Here is a 20,000-nt window from a genome sequence, read left to right as displayed (position 1 = left end):
GAGACGGAGAAAAGAAAGGAAAAAGAACGAAGGATTGAAGAGAGAAAGCAACTAGGTCCAGACCAAAGGAAGAGAATGAAGTTTCGCACAGCAGACAAGAAATATTGCTCGTTGGAAGCAAAATATAAGGTTATTTTTTAACGTATGAAATACCGACGCCGGAGAGAAGACTCGAGAGAGAAGTGAAAAGAAAAAAAAAAAAAAAAAAAAACGCATATAAAGAAAAAAAAAAAAAATAATACGGAGGTCTGTGAGGTAATCAACAGCTCGCGGCGGAGACTCGAGGAGTGCGTGCCAAGTTTTCAGCTTTCAGTCTCAAGTTTTTTTTTCCCCATTTTAGTTCACTAATAAAAAAAAAAAAAAAAAATAAAGAGCAAAAAAGAAAGGAAAACAAGTTAAACGGCAAAATAAATCGACAAGGGCGACGAGGACAGAAATACTGTGAATGTGAATGTTTGCAAATGTGTGTGTGTGTGTGTGTGTGTGTGTGTGTGTGTGTGTGTGTGTGTGTGTGTGAATTCACCACGGTCGTCTGCTGGTCACCCAGCCAGTCTCCCCATTACGGAGCGAGCTCAGAGCTCATAGACCGATCTTCGGGTAGGACTGAGACCACAACACACTCCACACACCGGGAAAGCGAGGCCACAACCCCTCGAGTTACATCCCGTACCTATTTACTACTAGGTGAACAGGGGCCACACATTAAAGAGGCTTGCCCATTTGCCTCGCCGCCCCGGGACTCGAACCCGGCCCTCTCGATTGTGAGTCGAGCGGGTGTGTGTGTGTGTGTGTGTGTGTGTGTGTGTGTGTGTGTGTGTGTGTGTGTGTGTGTGTGTGTGTGTGTGTGTGTGTGTGTGTACTGAATCTATTTCCTGTCTTGTCCTACCCACAGGCAAACCAGACTCAGACTACTCAAATAAAACCCGTGTCAAAAAAGATGAAATGCGATAAATGGATTTAACCAAGCGCCGCGCCGCTGTGCACGGCGGTAAAAAAGAAATAGAAAAAGCATGAGAAAATATCCAACATTTGCATATCAGGAAAACTTCAGCTTCAGGAAAAAAATAAACTCCAGTGTGTCCCTGATACTCAGTAATCTGAGCTTCTGAATTCTTACCACACTTATCCAAAGAAATCCCTGTGAACGTGTCCTCGCACTTGTATCCCGAGTCCCCTGTGACTGTGTTCCGAGTCCCCTGCACCTGTGCCCTTGAGTTCCCAGTACCTGTGTCCCTGACTGTTACTTTGTCTCTTTAATCAAGATGGTCTTGTGTTCGGTAATGGAAGTAGGATTTAATCAGAGCAGAAAACCTTGATTAAGTACGTAGTCATGTCTTGATAGTGACAAGGTTGCGATCTTACGGCATGTGTCATATGTATCGAAATTTTGTATATGAATTCTCTTCAAAGGAATGTTGAGAAATAAAATAAGACTTTTGTAAAGCTTTCGACAAGGTTCTTAAACAAGGTTACTGAGCATTGGATAGATGGAAAGTGTTTGACTCAATAAGGTTATGGTTTATGCTGCACATACTATATGAACGTTTCTTACCAGCTCCTGGCAGTGTCTTCGTCTGTCGGTACTATCCTCGAACATTGCAAGTCTGCTGTTGGAAAAAAAGTGAGTCTCGAAAATGCAATGTATCTATCTTAGTCAAGTCCTTGGGAAACTTTTCAACTTTATCTCCATCTGTCTAATCCTAACTGTCCTTCCTATCTCTTGGACTCAAGTGAGTCAGTATTGTTTCCTCTGTTATCTCGTAACCTTCGGGCTCATATCCGTTTTTGCTGTTTTACTATTTAAGATATTTCCGATTTTGTTTTCTCATTTATAGCTCATCAACTATCAAATCAATCTGGTTACTTAGAACAAAGAAAATGAAAGTGGACGCATCAATGTCGAGGCCAGTGGAATCGGTAACATAGAGACGAGTGGGAGATTTTACAATACAATAAATAGCTAATATATTAATACTGCTGATACTTTCTTTACCTTCATACTAACGAGTAATTATCATGCTTGCTGTAGTGAAGATATCAGTAAAAAAAAAAAAAAAAAAAATCCCTCGACCGAACTAAACCCCACTTAACTAAACTTTGAAAATTGCTGTCAGCATTATAGATAATTTGCAGTGGATATATATGGATCTCAAAGTACTCAGAATTACTAAGAAGGACCATGTTGAGACTCTTGAAAGAATAAAAATATGCCGGGACTTGTCAGGTGACGGTGGAGGCTGGCAGTAAACTTACCTAACTCTCGAACTTAAAACGTAGTCTTCCAGACGCACCCGAACGTGGCATTTCGATCTCTGAAATCTACTAATTCAGAGGATGTACAGCGTTTTTCTTTTGCATTAAGACACTTTGGCACATTACAATATTTCTAACCTAATTTTTCGTTGTATCATTGAGGTCTGGTATTGGGGGGTGGGGTAGTTCTTCCTAACATTTCCAATATGATTTCTTCTTTAAAAAAGAAAAATTATGCTGTGGCCTATAGCGCCTGTAGGTTTACTTGAAGAGTATGGGAAGCGCTGTTCAGCTTCAACCCATTAGTGGCGCAGGCAATTTTATCTATAGTGGTACCCATATTAGGGTCAATATAATCACTCAAGCGCATCTATGGTGTAACCACCTGGAACCTGGGTATCATGGTGACGTGTAGGTAACTTTAAACCACTCGACAAATGGCAAAGTATCAAGGTGGTACGTCGTGCGATTCGAACCTACGCGTGGACGTCTGCCCAATCCCCACACTCATCACCTTATCTGGATACTTATAAGCCACCCAGGGGCAGAAGTTTTAAAACATGAAAACTGCTACATTGCTATTAGTAAATACTAACACCTGATTCAAAATATCACGTCGATATCAAGATTCAGTAACATGCCTTCCAAAATTAAATCACGTTTATTAAAAGGTGATTACAATATAAGTAATACAATATAAGTAAATAAATAAATAAACACACACACACACACACACACACACACACACACACACACACACACACATACATACACACATACATATATATATATATATATATATATATATATATATATATATATATATAGATAGAGACACACATATATATATATATATAGAGAGAGAGAGAGAGAGAGAGAGAGAGAGAGAGAGAGAGAGAGAGAGAGAGAGAGAGAGAGAGAGAGAGAGAGAGAGAGAGAGAGAGAGAGAGAGAGAGAGAGAGAGAGAGAGAGATAGAGAGATAGAGAGATAGATATATATATAGAGAGAGAGAGAGAGAGAGAGAGAGAGAGAGAGAGAGAGAGAGAGAGAGAGAGAGAGACTTGGTTTGGAGAGATACTAATACATTTACGGACGACATGAAGGTAAGTTAATTAAGTTGAATTCTGATCAACTGCCCAAACGAAAGACTTACAGTATGTACGTACTAAAAACAAATGGACATATTATGGAAAATTGATGTAAAAAATTGACGAATATTTCTTACGAAAGGATACAATATTTTCTCCTTATAAACTAAAAAAAAAAAAAGAAATATTCGAAACGAGCCTGAAAAATCAAAAGAATTCCTCAAAACAGCATTTGCAGAAAAAAAAAAAATAGCAATGATAAAAAAAAAAAAAAAAAAGATGCCCCGGAACGGATAAAAACAAATGATGAAAAGCGGACCGAAAAAGTGCGGGAGTAAATATCGGTGTTTTTCACGGAAAGCAAGATGAAATGTAGGTCAGGTTAAGCTGCCATTCCTCCTTTGGCCACTGGCTCCTTGACCGGCTTTCCCTCCGCCACTCGAGCTTCTGACGCACCGAGACCAGGAATATATAACCCGCAGACTACACTACGACCGTCGCAGGTTAATTCTCGGTGCTACTTTTAAAATGTGAGCCTTTAGGGATTAGAGAAGGAAAAGCTACAAAAATCAAAGGAAAAGCAAGGTTACGAAGATATTTTAAGTGATATGTGCAGTATTTCTTTACGTGATTGTGACGCTTATTAATTTGCGGGCTGCTTTCCTGTTTTTTTTTTTTTTTTTTCTTTAGCAATGTACCGACTGCTTCACCGAGAGACTTGCGAATCTGCTGTAGTAGTAGTAGTAGTAGTAGTGCTCGTAGTAACAGTAACATAGTAGTTCTGTCGTAGCACTCTTCCTTAGCACCAACACCTTTATATCAAGAGCTAAAAATATAGCATATTTACAGAAGCTATTCATATCTCTCACTCACCCTCGCATTTTTTTTTATGCCCCTCGTTATCAAAGAAATCGGTGTTCAGCTGAGAAATACTGGAACACATGGTATAAATTTGCATACAAGATAAGGCAGCATATGGAAAGAAATCCCCCAAAAATCTTCTAATGAAATGAGTTTAACGTATTTTTTCCCTGATCTTGACAATACAGGACGGGTGGTGGGACTCTCTTGGGATGTCTTGCTATCTTTGTCTCAAGCAGGATGTGTATGATTCTGGAGGACTAATCTTTTTCTTTATTCAGACTTTAATACAACCAACAGTTACTAATGGGTATTCATTCTGTACTGACTTACACCAAGTAAATATTTCAACTAGCTAAAAAAAAAGTATAGTAAAGTATATATGGTTCTTCTTGATGACGAGTTTTAACCCCTTCTGCACCCTGACGCGTTTTCGTATTAATTCTGCTTACAATCTGATGATCTTATACAACTTCACAAAATTACGTGGGAGACTTTGGCCATTAACTTTCTGACCTTCATAGACCCTTCCTAATGTCAATAAATTCGTCTAATCACACCGATAACTCAAGGTAGAAATGCATCCCAGAACTGAAATAGCTAAGAAGATCTGGTGAAAGGGAAATATAGGTTGAAAAATGAAAATAAGCCGAAAAATTTGAGTGTACGTCCACAAAAGAGAGAAGAAATATAATAATTTACCATCTACTTCTCCTAACAAGATTCTAGAAAAATGAAACTAGAGCAACCCTGTGTGTGTGTGTGTGTGTGTGTGTGTGTGTGTGTGTGTGTGTGTGTGTGTGTGTGTGTGTGTGTGTGTGTGTTTGTACGCTATATACTGTTATCTGAATGAGTACCTAATGAACACTTCTAAGCTGTTATTTTCTTCATTTGTGTTGTATAAGATCTTTCTATTGAGCCTTGATGTCATTTTTGTATACATCGTAATTAAGGAAAATTGTACGTGTCATTTCTACTCGTACATTAAAAGATGAAGAGGAGGAGGAAGAAGAGGAGGAGGAGGAGGAAGAGAAAGAAAAAAAATGAAAGAAAGATATAAGAAAAGTTAAATAATAAGAGATGCAGGAAGAAGAAGAAGAAGAAAGTGAGTGAGTGAGTGAGTGAGTGAGTGAGTGAGTGAGTGAGTGAGTGAGTGAGTGTGTGTGTGTGTGTGTGTGTGTGTGTGTGTGTGTGTGTGTGTGTGTGTGTGTGTGTGTGTGTGTGTGTGTGTGTGTGTGTGTGTGTGTGTGTGTGTGTGTGTGTGTGTGTGTGTGTGTGTGTGTGTGTGTGTGTGTGTGTGTGTGTGTGTGTGTGTCATTGACCGCGACATCCTCTTATACAAAGACACAAAGAAAGAAAAGCAGATCCTGTCGTTTGATATCTATTCGCTCTAGAAAACACTTGAACATCAAATTACGTAATAATCGTGAAGCGCCTATTAAGTAAATTACAAGAGGATGATGAAAAAGTAAATGGAAACCATCCTTTTATTAAATCTCGATTAAAAAAGCTTCATCCGTGAACATTCTGAAAGTAAAAGCATTTCGATATAGTAAAAGATTTTTATATACTCCTTACTGGTGCTCGCAGTTCCACCAGATAAGGAGACAAAGTTTTTTTTTTTTAATCTCATCAACTTTCCTCGCCTACATTGCTCCATTTCTTACCATGTTCTGCCGTTATTCAGTGGTTATTTCTCTTTTCAACTTGCTAAATGCATGTATCCCCGTCCCACGTCCTCCCTGCTTCTACTTACTCCCACATCTACTCCCACGCTACAAACTCCCTCGGTTCTTGATTCTTCTTTTACTCTTTTCATTATTCTTTTGTTTATCTGGTCTCTCTTCATAAAATATAAAAATCAATTCATATAATATGCATAGTAATGAGTTTGGATTAATTGTAAGGAAATGAGAAAATGATGGAAGCCGCAAGAAGCCACAAGGCCTACGTGTGATAGTCCTTGTGTAAAAACATATCTACCTATCTCTACCCATCATCATCATCATAAATGTGTCTGATCATTCTTTAAAGTTTCGTATTGACTCAACATTGATTACTTGATTATTGATCATTTTCCAGTCAACTACCTCCATTTGAAAAATAATTTCCTCTGATCTCTTCCTAAATTTAATATCATGAGGCTTGAGCCCATTACTTTTATGCGGAAGAAAAATTGCGTACACTCTGTAAATTAATAGATTTTGGAGTTCGAAATGCCGAGTTCTTGAAAGACCGGGTTTGCAGTCCGAGAGTTATGGCTTATTGTTAGCGTTGACTGTCACCTGACAACTCCTGATATTATTTTATCCTTTCAAGAGTCACAAAATGGTGTTTCTTTCCCTTATTAGAAAGAATTTATCATTCTGAATAATTTGAACTATATATATTTCCAATGCAAATCATCTGTAGTGCTGACAGCAAGTTTTGAAATCTAGTTAGGTTGACTTGGACTATTTTTGACTGATATTGCATCATGACAATCACTCGCTATTATAAAGATCAAGAAAATATCAGTAATATTTCTACAATTGCCATCTATCAAGTATATTACAACTTCCATTAGTCTCTGGGACAGCGATTCCTCTAGCCTCGACAAAGGTGCGCACACTTTCAATTTTCAAGGAACGAGATTGATTTTCAGGTTTATTTTGACAACGTACGCAAAAGTAATAACTATTTTTCTCGTCTGATTGCTGTCCACATTGGCATGTCTTTGTTATTCTATATTTACATCTTTCGGAATTGCATTATTAGTTTACTAGTGCCACACTGTATGAACTTTTCTTATTGTTCACGTCGTCTTTTCTTTTCTCCTAATTGTTCATTTTTTCAATACATTATTTTCTCAGATTATCTGTCCTTCTCATCTCATTTTTGTCTTTTACTTATGTGTTACGTAATTCATCATCGTGAATCTCTACATATACTGTACTTTATATAGATTCTACAAATGTTTCCTTTTGTTCTCAACCATCTTCATCTATTTCCTCTTGTTTAAATTTCCATTGCGTATTTAACCTCGCCAATCTAATCCATTACTTGTGAACGAAACAATAGTATTCTCGCGTCCTGTTTCGTCTGTTGCTTCATTAGTGGTCGACTTTCACGTTCTAGGAAGAGTGAATGTATGTCACCGGAATTGGATCGCATTCTACTGAGCTGTGATGATTGTGTTTCCCTTTCTGAATGTCCTCATCTCCTTCCTTTCGTCCCTTGACAGACTGAAATTTAGTCCCCGATCCTCTTCCACTCTGCAATTCGTATTCGATATTCCCTCTGCCACCCTTTGCCTGCAAGACTCGACTGTTACTCTTACCTCTATTTCACGAGTGAAGGTTTTCCTCTCTTCCAGCTGCTCCTTGCTTCACATACCTGAGTAGGAAGAAATAAAAAGAAACCATTAAAATATTTTTTCCCCAGAGTAAAAGTTTTCGAAAAAAAAGCAAAGGGACTAACTACATTTGTGTTTGGAGAGCTGTGTGGGGAGAGAGGATACAGGGATGTAAATGACTCAAGGATACGGGGGAAAAAGTGGAAAACAAATGGAAATGGAATTAGAGGCCACACTTTAAGGACACGTAAATGTGAAAAAGAAAATATATGCATGCACACAGACAGAAATGTAAAATGGTTAAGATCTGAAGATGAATATTAGATTGATACAAGGAGATTGTATTGTATTGTATTGTATTGTAGAAATTTAGTTACATCTCAAGATATGTGCATAAATAGACGGAAAAAAAGAAAAAAGCTAGAGACATTAAGAAAGAAAGCTAAAAAAAAAAAAGCACCTTTTCACAGTATGCAGTGGTGAGTTTTCGTCTGCCAGAATATTGAGAGGAGGACACGTAAGGAAAGAAAAGATATTAGAGCGATATTTTTCTATGCAAGAAGGATTATGGCAAAGGACAACAGAAAGACAACACAGGAAAGACAGACAGACCGACAGACAGACGGACAGACAGACAGACAAACACAGGAAAGACAGACAGACAGACAGACAGACAGAAATAAATAAATAAATAAATAAATAAATAAAGAAAGAAAGAAAAAGATTCACTTGAGATGCCGGTCGCAGAGAAGAATTGGCAAAAAGAAGAGAAGTGTCTTGAAATGTTAGCAACACAAGACCGAACATGTTGCTGTTGACGAGAAGAAAACGTTCGCAAAGAAATATATCCTTTTCATTCCTAAGGCCTTGAATTTCCGCCACAAATATTTCCGATGCAAGAATGATTATGGCAAGGGACAACAAAAAGGAAGCACGAGAAAGGGAGAAAGTAAGGAAGAAAGAAAGAGAAATAAAAAGATAAAAGGCTCACTGGAAATACCGGTCCCAGAGAACAATTGTGAAAAAGAATATCAACATTACGAGAAGTGTCTTGGAAGGTTAGCTGCACAAGACCACACATGTTGTTGACGATGAGAATACGTTTGCAGAGAAATATATTTTTCTAACCCCAAAGGCCTTGAATATCCCCCACAATTTTTTACACTAACTGAATCTTCCGCAGAGATATTACACAATGGCTTTCTCTCGAGTATAATGCAATAATTTTTCATCGTGTGTTTCGGATCACTACTGAATGAAATATATGAAATGATAAACGCACGCCGAAGACACAGTCACGCTCACAGTTTGGCTGATTCTTAATGATGTTTCTTAATGATAAATCCTTGTTCTTATAAGTTCCCTATCTTTGGATGCTTTATCTATTCATTCATTTATTTGTTTGTTTGCTTGTTTGTTAATTCACTAATAGATATAAACGTGTCACATTAATCTGATGTAGTTTTTCACGAAAATCACTAGTGTATGATCCTTGTTATCCTCTTTTATTTAATTCTCACCCATACAGAGCAAAAAGTGATTTCCAAAGAAAGAAAATAACAAATAGTTGAAGAGCCGCTCCAAACCTACCACAAAAGTTTCGTTCACTAGAACACCACGAATCCCGCAGCGCCTTGCCATAAAACTCCTGCAGGCCGAGTTATGCCGCTGCCTCCAGTGCTACCCAAGACCTGTAACTCCACTTTTATTGACATTAAAGTAACCTAACCTAATCTAACAACCTAGTAATAGGAGGTGAGCTTCCTACAACCTCCCCGTGGGCTCATTGATCTAGTCTGACTTCATTATCTGGGCTTGCGCGGATTCTTCCCAACCACACACCGCTGAGACTTGTTTTCCTTTCAAACATGCTGGCTTGTTTGAAAAGGATTTCATGTCAGAATTTGAAAATTATCGACAGTCGAACCTTAGGATGGAGATCGTGGCTTTTTAAGTACAGTGGCGGTCACAAGTTGTGTTTGCTTCGTCGCCATGATTGATTGTATTCAGGTCAAGTTCGATGGTTTGAACAATGGTGCGTCTTGCTGCGAGGAGTGCGAGGTGCGAGGAGTTTTTTTTTATTATTAATACCATTTGAACTATTCACGGGAATTTATGGGCTAAAGGGGATACTTTTTAGGGGACCTTCTATTTCAAAGCCCACCCACTAGGAAACTGTTGCCCTGAATGAGGAAACCCAACCTACACTCGGACCGTGGACAGGATTCGAGCCCGTGCGCTTGGAGACCCCTCGGACCCCAAAGCACGTATGATTCCCTGTACCACGGCGGTTTACGATTCATCATGACGAAACAGGACACAACTCATGACCGCGACTGTACTTGAAATTTTGCTTTTTCTTAAATTTTAGAAATCCATCTATGCAGATCCTTCTATCCATTGCGTATTTAAATGAAAAGACTACTGGATACCTTTGTTAAGTTGAAGTGCTTATAAAACAAACAAAAATGTTACTGAATTAATAAAGAACGTGACAGAATAACCACATCACCAGTTAATGTAATGTGATACACACTTCCTAATATTAAGAAAAGAAAATAAATATCTCGCGAACGATAACCATATATACATTTCCTTCAATCTTAAGCATCAGAAACATATGAGGCATGTTTTACTTGTCAAATGATTTCCATAGAGCTTTCTGAAACCATTGCTAAAGTAAAAATACAAGTAGATTGCCTGATTTTGAAGTTTGAGGTTAAGTTAATATACCCAATTTTAACCTAACAAATTAATTCTGAAGTGGGGAAAGTAGAGGATTATTAAGGATGAAGAGATGGGGGAGGAAGAAGAGGAAGAGGAGGAGGAGGAGGAGGAGGAGGAGGAGGAAGAGGAGGAGGAAGAAAAAAAAAAGGAAGAAAGTGAAGGACGACTAAAATTAAATCCACCTGCCTTCAGCTGATTTTCTTGTAGCATATTCCTCCAGTACAAGTTTTCTTTCGCTTTTCTATTTCTATTTTTACAGCCGACTTTTTCCTATATCAAATTTAACGCTATTGTTAGTCTAGTGTAAACCGATAAACATACACATACACATACACATACACACACACACACACACACACACACACACACAAAGAGAAAGAGAGAGAGAGAGAGAGAGAGAGAGAGAGAGAGAGAGAGAGAGAGAGAGAGAGAGAGAGAGAGAGAGAGAGAGAGAGAGAGAGAGAGAGAGAGAATTAATCTGCTTTTGCCCTCCTTTCGCTCCCATTACGGTAATAAGAGCTTCACAATGGTCTCAAAATGCAGAGGCAAAATTCTCATCTTAGTGGGTCTCAATTCATCCCTGCAGGAGCCGTTGAGAGAGAGAGAGAGAGAGAGAGAGAGAGAGAGAGAGAGAGAGAGAGAGAGAGAGAGAGAGAGAGAGAGAGAGAGAGAGAGAGAGAGAGAGAGAGAGAGGAGAGAGAGAGATGCGTTGATGCTGACACCCGTGGGATCGCGGCACCTCTACGGCGTCACCACCATTGAGCACCGTTCTCGTGCTCCGTGCGGTGACTCTTAGAGGATGACGCAGCCCTGCCAGATGTGGCACTCTTTGCACCTGTGCCTTATGGAACACTACGATCGCCGCCACGTCTCTGCGGTGTTCCAGTGAATCAAGGGGACGCTCAGGCTCTGGGTGAGGTGGTAGTGCAGCATCTACTAGCCGTATGGCGCGGCGTTGGATGCTGTCCAGTCTCCTTCTGTGTGTGGCGGCACAGGACATCCAGGAGAGAGCTGCGTATTCAAGGTGGGGCCGCACCTGTGCCTTGTACAGCAGCAGTCTCCCCTTCCTGTCGAGGAAACTGGCGATCCTTCTGAGAGCGGAGATCCTGTGAGAGGCTTTCTTGGCAATGGTTTTGACATGCCTGTCAAACCTCAGCCCTCGATCCACCTCCACTCCAAGTATCTTGACGTCATCTTGGAGTGGGAGAGCAGCAGCGCCAAAGACAACTTTCCTGCCATTGCTGCCATGGCGGCTGGGGACCGAGAGACAACCATTGCTTGTGTCTTCTCCGGCGCGAATGTCACTTGCCAGCGAGCACCCCACTCCTTTATCACTCGTAGCTGCTGATTGATGGCCTCAGCAGCCCGCCCACTGTCCTGGCGTGGATAGGTATAGGAGAGGGTGCAGTCATCAGCATAGGCCATGACTCCTGGCAGTAGCTGGAGAAGATCATCCACGTAGATATTCCACAGGAGTGGGCCAAGAATTGAACCCTGTGGCACTGATGCCTCCACAGGCAGGGACTCAGATGTTTGCCCGTTGACAACCACCTTGAGGCTTCTGTCCTGCAGGTAATTTCCCAAGAGTCGTAGCAAGCCACCCTGGATGCCTTTAGCACGAAGCTTTTCTAGTAATCCGTTGTGCCATACTTTATCAAAAGCTCCTGCTATGTCCAAAGCAACCACTATAGTGTCCTTGCCGTCGTCGAGGGCGTCCTGCCAATGCCTGGTGAGAAGCATCATTAGGTCGGAGGTTGACCTTCCAGGTCTGAACCCAAACTGTTGGTCTGAGAGGAGGGCATTGTCCTTGAGATGGCTACACACCACCTCTGCCACGACCCTCTCAAACACTTTACCCACCACTGACAACAGGGATATGGGTCTGTAGTTTTTTGGGTCCGTCCTGGAGCTTTTTGTGTGCAGGAACTACTCGAGCCTCCTTCCACACTGAAGGCCAGACGTTTTCCCGTACACAAGTTGTGAACTTGGGTGAGAGGGGCAGCCAGTTCCTGGGAGCATCGCTTCAGCAGGTGCGGGCTGATGTCATCAGGGCCGGTGGCTTTCTGTGTGTCCAGCCCCGCAATAATCGCTTCACCTGCTGATGCGTCACCTCCACCATGGTGACAGTCTTCTCACATTGCTGGACCAGCTGAGGCGGTGGCTGCTGTGGATTCCCGACCTTCATTTTTCCAGCAAACAAGGAAGCCAGCAACTGTGCCCTCTCCTTACTGCTGGTGGCGACAGTACCGTCCTGCTTGCTGAGGGAGGGATGGATTCTTGGTGGCCAGTTCCTTGTTTGTCCTTAACAAGAGACCACCAAGTTTTGTTTCCTACGCCAGTGCCACACAGTTTCCGGCGCAGGCTTTCCTCCCACTTTTTTAAGGCCCACTTGCTGGTTACCACCATCCTCCTGCATGCAGCCCTGTGCAGGTCCTTGTTGCGCCGAGTCGGGTTCCTCTTGTAGCGGAGCCAGGCAGCATACTTTGCCTCGGCAGCAACACGGCAACGGTAGCCAAACCATGGCTGATCCGTCGATCTGGTGGTGTATTCCCTGTGTGGGACGTGGCGTCTCTGGAGGGCGAGAAGGTGAGAGGTGAGTGCAAGTGCTTCACTCTCTGCTCCTCCCTGTAGCAGAGTGGCCCATGGGGTGTGGGTCAGGTCGCGGCGCAGGGAAGCCCAGTCTGCTTTGTTCCACAGCCAGATGGTGCGGGTGGTGGCCTCGTCCTGAGCCACGCCCACTTCCAGCTGTGTCAGTACAGCGTGATGGTCAGAGCTGCCCACGAGCCCCAGCTGATGACACTGAAGCTTGTCTTCCTGGTAGTCTGAGATGACAGGGTCTAATGTCCCTCCTCGTTCATGTGTGGGAAGGTGACATGATCTGTCAGACCCTGCACCTCAGGAGATTCTCGTAGGCGTCTCTTTCCAGGTGGTGATTGAGATCCCCCACAATCAGCACGTGGCTGCAGCTGTGTGCCATCATCAGGTTGTCTAAGGTCTCAGTCAGGTACAAGAGTGAGTCAGGCCCTTGTCGCGGGGGGCGATACAGGGCACACAGCAGGAGGGCTGAGCGGTCTGCCAGCATTACTCGGAAGTACATCATCTCCATCATTGGAGGCGTGTCTATGTCGAGTAGCTGGGCCTGCATTCCTTCCTTGAAGCAGACAGCCACTCCACCTCCTGTTCGCTCCTGTCGGTCCCTCCTCACCCAGTGGGTGAAGCCCTGCATCCTGCCATACGTGGGCTCCACCTCACTGTTCAGCCATGTCTCGGTCACCACAACAACGTCTGCATTGTGTCGTTGCACACAGTTGTGGTATAAGTCTGCAAGGTTAGTCCGGAGACCACGGACGTTGCTAGAGACGACCTTTAGTTGGCGGCGGGGCAAGCTGGCTGTACCATGGTGAGGGATGGTAGTGAGCGAGGCCTGCTAGTCCGAGGTGGTGGTTAGGGTCCGCGGCCGACTGCTGGTACTGGTGAAGAGGAGTGGTCCACTGCCGCCCCTGGTTCTGATTCCAGATACCAGGCTGAGGAAGGAGTGGGCGAGGTTGTGGCAAGGACTGAAATGAAGTGAGGGGGTGGGCGGGCTGAGGCGCTGCAGGTGGGAAGGGTGTGGCTGTGTATCTTTCCACCGTAAGAAGCCGCTGTAGGAGACGCTCCTGACGTAAATCGTCAGTTCTGGCGTGGCAAGTAGCAGAAGTGTGTCCTTTCCGTGAGCAGTACTCACACACTTTTGCCTTGGCTCGCTTTTGTGTCTGCTTGGTGGCCTGGTGAGTCCTCAGTCCTTCGCTGGACACCCTCCTCGCGTCCTGCTGCACTTCCCTCTTAGATTTCTTTTTTCTCCAATCTCCTGAAGTGGTCTGAGGAGAGGTTCGTGGGCGAACAGAGGCACCGCGATCTACTCCGTTCGCTGTGTTTATGGAGGAAGAGTCCCTGCTGCTCTGTGTGGCGGTAGACGTGGTAGTGAGTACCGAGCAGTCACTCTGTGTGGCAGAAGGAGTGACAGTGGACGCTGGGGAGGTGTCACAGTCGCTCTGTGTGGCGGTGGAAGCAGTGGAGGTAGGCGGAGCGGTCGTTGTTTCCCGGGCAGGCGAAGGGAAGGTGGAAGTGGAGAAAACAGCTGCGTACCGGATCTGTTGCGGTTTATCCGAGCTCCACCACGTCCTCCACCTCTCAGAGTCCTGACAAACCACCTCCCAGTGTTCGTCAATTGACTCTGCGTGGGCGCTGACTGCCTGAGAGCGTGTGGCTACTTGCGTCTGGCGCTGTTTTGACGCTATCAGCCTGTCTGCTACTCTGAGAGCCGCAGCAAACACGTCTCTGTGCTGTATGATCAAGTCTCTGTCGTCCTGGAGGGACTTAATCACACGAGAACGGTGCTCAATGGTGGTGACGCCGTAGAGGTGCCGCGATCCCACGGGTGTCAGCATCAACGCACCTTCGCAGGACGCGTCTCCAGGATGTGGAACTTGTTCACGGCCGCGGTGCCTCACGTCCAGGAGATGAACACACACAGTGTCAAACTGATGGCACATAAGTGGAGACAGACACTGCCAACTCCTCTGACACTCTTTGTGACGTGACACTCAGTGTAGTGCAGTGCGTGAATAGTGCTAGTGAAGTGAAACGAATAGTGCTCCATTTACATGCTGACCATCTTGTATATTATCTATTTTTAAGTCCTGTAAATATTGTAGAGAATAGATTGTAGTACCCTTAGAATAGGTAGCACACGACAGTGCGCCTTTGGGTACATGTTCCTTTGTATTAAGTTTTGTTTAAATAAAAAAAAAAGAGAAAAGAGAGAGAGAGAGAGAGAGAGAGAGAGAGAGAGAGAGAGAGAGAGAGAGAGAGAGAGAGAGAGAGAGAGAGAGAGAGAGAGAGAGAGAGAGGAGAGAGAGAGACTGTTCCAAGACACAATAACGACCAAATGCTCACCACCACCAACAGTGAAGGATAAGACAAATACACGAGCAAAAACATAGCAAATAGGATCCATCTTTCCCTTTATCCTTATCCTGACAGTCTTTCCTCCTCACCTCGCCTCTCACGCCTCCACCACCACCACCACCACCACCACCACCACCACCACCCTCCCCAAATCCTTCCCTTGCCCCTCTGCAATGCTACCTTCTTCCTCTCATGATATATTCTTCTCACTACTCTCCTCTAACACTTCTGCAGTTTTTTTTTATTTCATTTCCCCGGTAGCAGTTTCGTAATCCATCCTCCATATTTCCGTCACTCCCTGGAGACACGCTCGGCACTTTACCACGCTCAATTTGTCTCCATCTCCTGCCATACAGTCTCCGAAAATACGAATGGGAGACCAAATACGCGTTTAAAGAAGGGAGGAGAAGAAGAAAGGTGACAGACGAAGTTGCATCAGAATATCCAAGTGGAACTACATAGGAAACGCACACACACACACACACCCACACACCCACACCCACACACACCCAGATACCATACTTCACCTCCCGCTCCGCTCGGCTTCCCAAGAGATAGAACTTCGTGGACATGAGGAACATAAACTAAGCGGAAAAATAACCATCTGCTCTCTACGTAAATAACACAACATACCTACGTACACTCCCTCGGTGCTGTTTATATAATTGAATTCCACTAATAGTACATTGATTAAAAACTATTGCTATCGTTTCCCATTACATGCACTCACTCGATAGCGGAAAATTAGTGCCGCTGGTAAATACTTTCTTTTAACTTTCACCTCTCTGCAAAATAAACACTGGAAAGAAATGAATGACTTAAAAGGGTAATCTCCGCGCTATGATCAAACGAAGATACACATCTGAACGCCCCGTGAACTGCAGAAGAGAGAGGAAGAGGACATGCATCCTCTCTTTTCCCTCTTCCTTCTCCGCTCGCCTCTTCCTTATAAATCGTCTGTGGGAGAGGGCAGGGAAATTAAACAGCAAAAGCACCCTGACAATTGAAAAAAAAGCCACAACGAGAGAGAGAGAGAGAGAGAGAGAGAGAGAGAGAGAGAGAGAGAGAGAGAGAGAGAGAGAGAGAGAGAGAGAGAGAGAGAGAGAGAGAGAGAGAGAGAGAGAGAGAGAGAGAGAGAGTCACCAAACTTTATTCTAGTCCACTATGAAATAATAAAAAACGATCAGAGTGAAGTATGTATAGAGAAAAGGAGAGAAAATGTATGATGTATTGGTAATGACATAGGTTGGGTGAGCGCCGATGCGGAAGAAAAGATAAGGGTAAGGAGGAGAAGAGCCAGGCAGGATGAGGAAAGGAGTGAGAGAATGAGGATGGAGAGAAGATGCGGGAGTGGAGATTGAGCGGAAGTTAGTTAAGTGCAGACCAAGACGGCGATGAAGAGAAATAGGAAAGATAAGAGAAGAGAAAGAGAGAGAGTAAAACAGGGTGAAGGAGGAAGAGAAAGAGGAACAGGAAAATATGAAGAAAGATGGCAGGGTAGTTTTGTATAAGCTTTTCTGGGCTGGAGCTTAAGTAGAATAAGAAGGGAAAAAAGCAGAGCCACGTATAGATGGTAGTAGGTGATTGAATAGAGACGGAGAGGTGAAAGAAAGTTATGGAGAAGCAAGATGGCGGACTGATTGATTGATTGATTGATTGATTGACTGATAGATTAGTGATACAGTAAAGCGGCTGCGAAACTGAGTCACAAAAAGAATAAACCAGGAAAAGTCTTGGAAAATCTGAGAGAAATGAGAGTATAATAAAAGTATCTTAATGGTGAACTACTATTACTACTACTACTTCTACTACTACTACTACAACTATTACCACTAAACTACTACTACTGCTACCACTACTACTACTATTGCTACTACTACTATTACTATTACTACTACAACTACTACCACTAAACTACTACTAATGCTACCACTACTACTACTACTACTGCTGCTACAACTACTACTACCACCAAACTACTACTACTGCTACCAATAGTCTACTACTACTACTGCTACAACTACGACTACTGCTACTACTACTACGATTACTACTACTAATACTACTACTATTACTTCTACTACTAATAATGGTAATAGTAATAATGAAATGATAACGACAATGAATAAAAGAGATTACACTCAAAATAATGCAAAATTAAATAGTTGAAGGGAACAAGGAGAGAGAGAGAGAGAGAGAGAGAGAGAGAGAGAGAGAGAGAGAGAGAGAGAGAGAGAGAGACATACATGGCAATTAGTAAGTATCTCCTCACCAAGCTCTGCACTACAAGCAGGCGAGGCGAGAGAGCAACAAACACCAGACGTCCTCCTGATCCCAAGCGCTTCTCACCCCACCTCATGTTGCACTTCACGTAACGCAGTGCTGTTCCAACCTTCATCCCCGGCAATCAAGGCTAAAATATTCATAGCCCATTGGTACAGGGAGAGACTCAGCAGGCAATAGCGGAGTTGCAAGTTGATATTTTTCTTCCATTTCAGCACGAATGTGGTTTAATATTGAAGGAAAAAAATGTTTGCGTGAGTAAAGGAGCAAGAAAAAGAAACTATATTGAGAGAGAGAGAGAGAGAGAGAGAGAGAGAGAGAGAGAGAGAGAGAGAGAGAGAGAGAGAGAGAGAGAGAGAGAGAGAGAGAGAGAGAGAGAGAGAGAGAGAGAGAGAGAGAGAGAGAGAGAGAGAGAGAGAGAGAGAGAGAGAGAGAGAGAGAGACGAAGGTGGTTACAAAAATAAAGATAAACAAAAGTCACGAATACAAATTGTCTTTTATATCATCATAGCAACGAGATGCCTTGACCTCTTCACCAACCTCAGTAGAGCCCTCGGAAACCTCTGCCACGGAGGACTCATTCACGTCACACGGAAATCTGAGGTCGAGGGGAGTAAAATACAAGCAGCAGCATGACAGGAATATGAAAAGCTTTCACTCGCGGGATGACTGCAGGTGTTAAAACGTTGGTCAGAATCAATCCATTTGCCAGGCGCTCTTTACTAGGCAATTGTGGGCAGCGTAAAGTCTGCCATGAGAACAGAAAACGGCGGCGTGACATGCATGCGCCGACTGACGAGACAACAACAACCGTGCAGGACGGAAGCCAACAAACACTGCACTAGGCTAAAATATGGCACACTCAGAGCTCTGACACTGACGACCGATCTACGTGACTCGAGTCTTGCTGTATGCATTACACGAGCCCAAACTACACCGGCAGATCAGATAAGTACCAAATATCATCACTCCAAACATAAAATTTGAAATAATTCTCTTCATGTAAATTACGTTTTGCTAACTTTTATCGTCTGGTTAGGGAAGTTTGACATGGAGGATTTTTGTTATTTTCATGCACATGTGATTTATTTATTTTTTCCATGGAAGACTTTTTTTGTTTTCATCTGTGTACATGGAAGGTCCAAAGAGGGGAGCACAATGACTGCCACTGTGGTGTTCTCTTCCACTACATAACCTTGGTGGTATTTGCTTTCGTAATAAATGCACCATGGCTTAAAAACTTGAACACGGCTTTAAAATTCCCTTCATTGTAAAACTGTAATGAAGTTTCGGTAAGGTAATGTACAACAATAACAACAACAAATACAGAAATACACCACGATTCATAAAGTGTGTGTAACAAGATGTAGAAAAAAAAATACAACTCTAATAAGAACGTTAGGGAAATTTCAAAACCTAGAAACAAAATATAGATCATTCGTTGCTATTCGTGTGAAGAATGAAAGAAAATGCACTACAGAATTTTTTTTTCACAATACAAGTCAATAAGACCGTCAATAACTGTATGAACTAAACATGCGGATCACTGCAAGTACATCTCCACTCCCGAGCAACTCAGGACGATAATGATGAGAAATTGTGAGCCATGGTGAACCTTGGACTGGGAGTGTCTGCCAGCGTGGGTCGGTATGCAAATGATCTGAGTTATGGCCCTCGGTGACTATGCCCAGGACGCGGCAGGGAAAAGGGAGGCTCTAGGCTACTTCGTCTCCGTACCAAGAATGTTTTTCCACGTCTGGGCGTTTTCTCTTCCGTCCCACGACAGAGGCAGTAAGGCCATTTTTTCTTATTCTTACGACTTCCATGGGTTTATTTATGGTGCCGAGACCAAGGTAGCTGATTCGGAGAGCAAGAATAACACCTCAGACTCAGGAAAAGTGAATGAAAAGGAATGACGAAAGAAAAAAAAGCGAAGTAACAAGTTTCAAAGGAGATGTCCCAAAGTAAGCATATATGCAAATGCGGATGAGGCTGCTAATATCATTGTCATGCAGATGAAAGTGTGCATGTATGCCTCTTACTTCCCAGTGGATGCAGATGTTACGCAGGATACTAACGGAGACAAAAGATAAAAATAAAATCAAATAAGTAAATACTAAAAAGGAAAGTGTATTGCTATTCCATGAAGAAACTTGAAGTTTGAGTGGTGACAGGAGATAAAATGAGTGAGAAATGGGAGGAAAAGAACTGCTCAATTTATTGCGAGACGCCGAAGAGAGGGAGAGGAAAGGAAGCTAATTGGTTGTCAGTTGACAATGTCCTGGTGAATAACAAATAAGAAAGAAAAAAAACGGAAAAGAACTGAAAATCATTGCAGTAAGCTAACGTTCACACTCGAAAAAATTAAGATAAGTTTAAAAGCACATTATTCCAGAGAACTACAGCCAGTGAGCGACTCGGATTTCACTCCTGAATGTTGGCTACGGGACTTTGGGACTGTTCTACAGCGCAACGGCGGAACAAAGAGACATTTTTTTCTCCCTGG

At 42.9% G+C, this 20,000-nt stretch overlaps 1 protein-coding gene across 6 annotated transcripts in view; it reads right to left on the bottom strand.

The window, feature by feature from the left end:
• LOC123518934 (neuromedin-U receptor 2-like) overlaps positions 1–20,000 on the bottom strand; it is a 302,841-nt gene that overhangs the window by 118,109 nt on the left and 164,732 nt on the right. For 5 of the 6 annotated variants that reach the window (XM_045280008.1, XM_045280006.1, XM_045280012.1 and 2 more), the window contains one exon: positions 7,523–7,578. The exons of the other annotated variant lie outside the window; for it this stretch is intronic. The gene's annotated coding sequence lies outside the window, so the exon portion shown is untranslated. The remainder of the gene's footprint in view (positions 1–7,522; positions 7,579–20,000) is intronic. 6 annotated transcript variants of the gene reach the window in all.

This window comes from Portunus trituberculatus, chromosome 44 (genome assembly GCF_017591435.1).
Source record: "Portunus trituberculatus isolate SZX2019 chromosome 44, ASM1759143v1, whole genome shotgun sequence".
Taxonomy (NCBI): Eukaryota; Metazoa; Arthropoda; class Malacostraca; order Decapoda; family Portunidae; genus Portunus; species Portunus trituberculatus.
The sequence above is the reverse complement of the archived record's forward strand: the minus strand, read 5'-3'. Positions and strand labels throughout refer to the sequence as shown.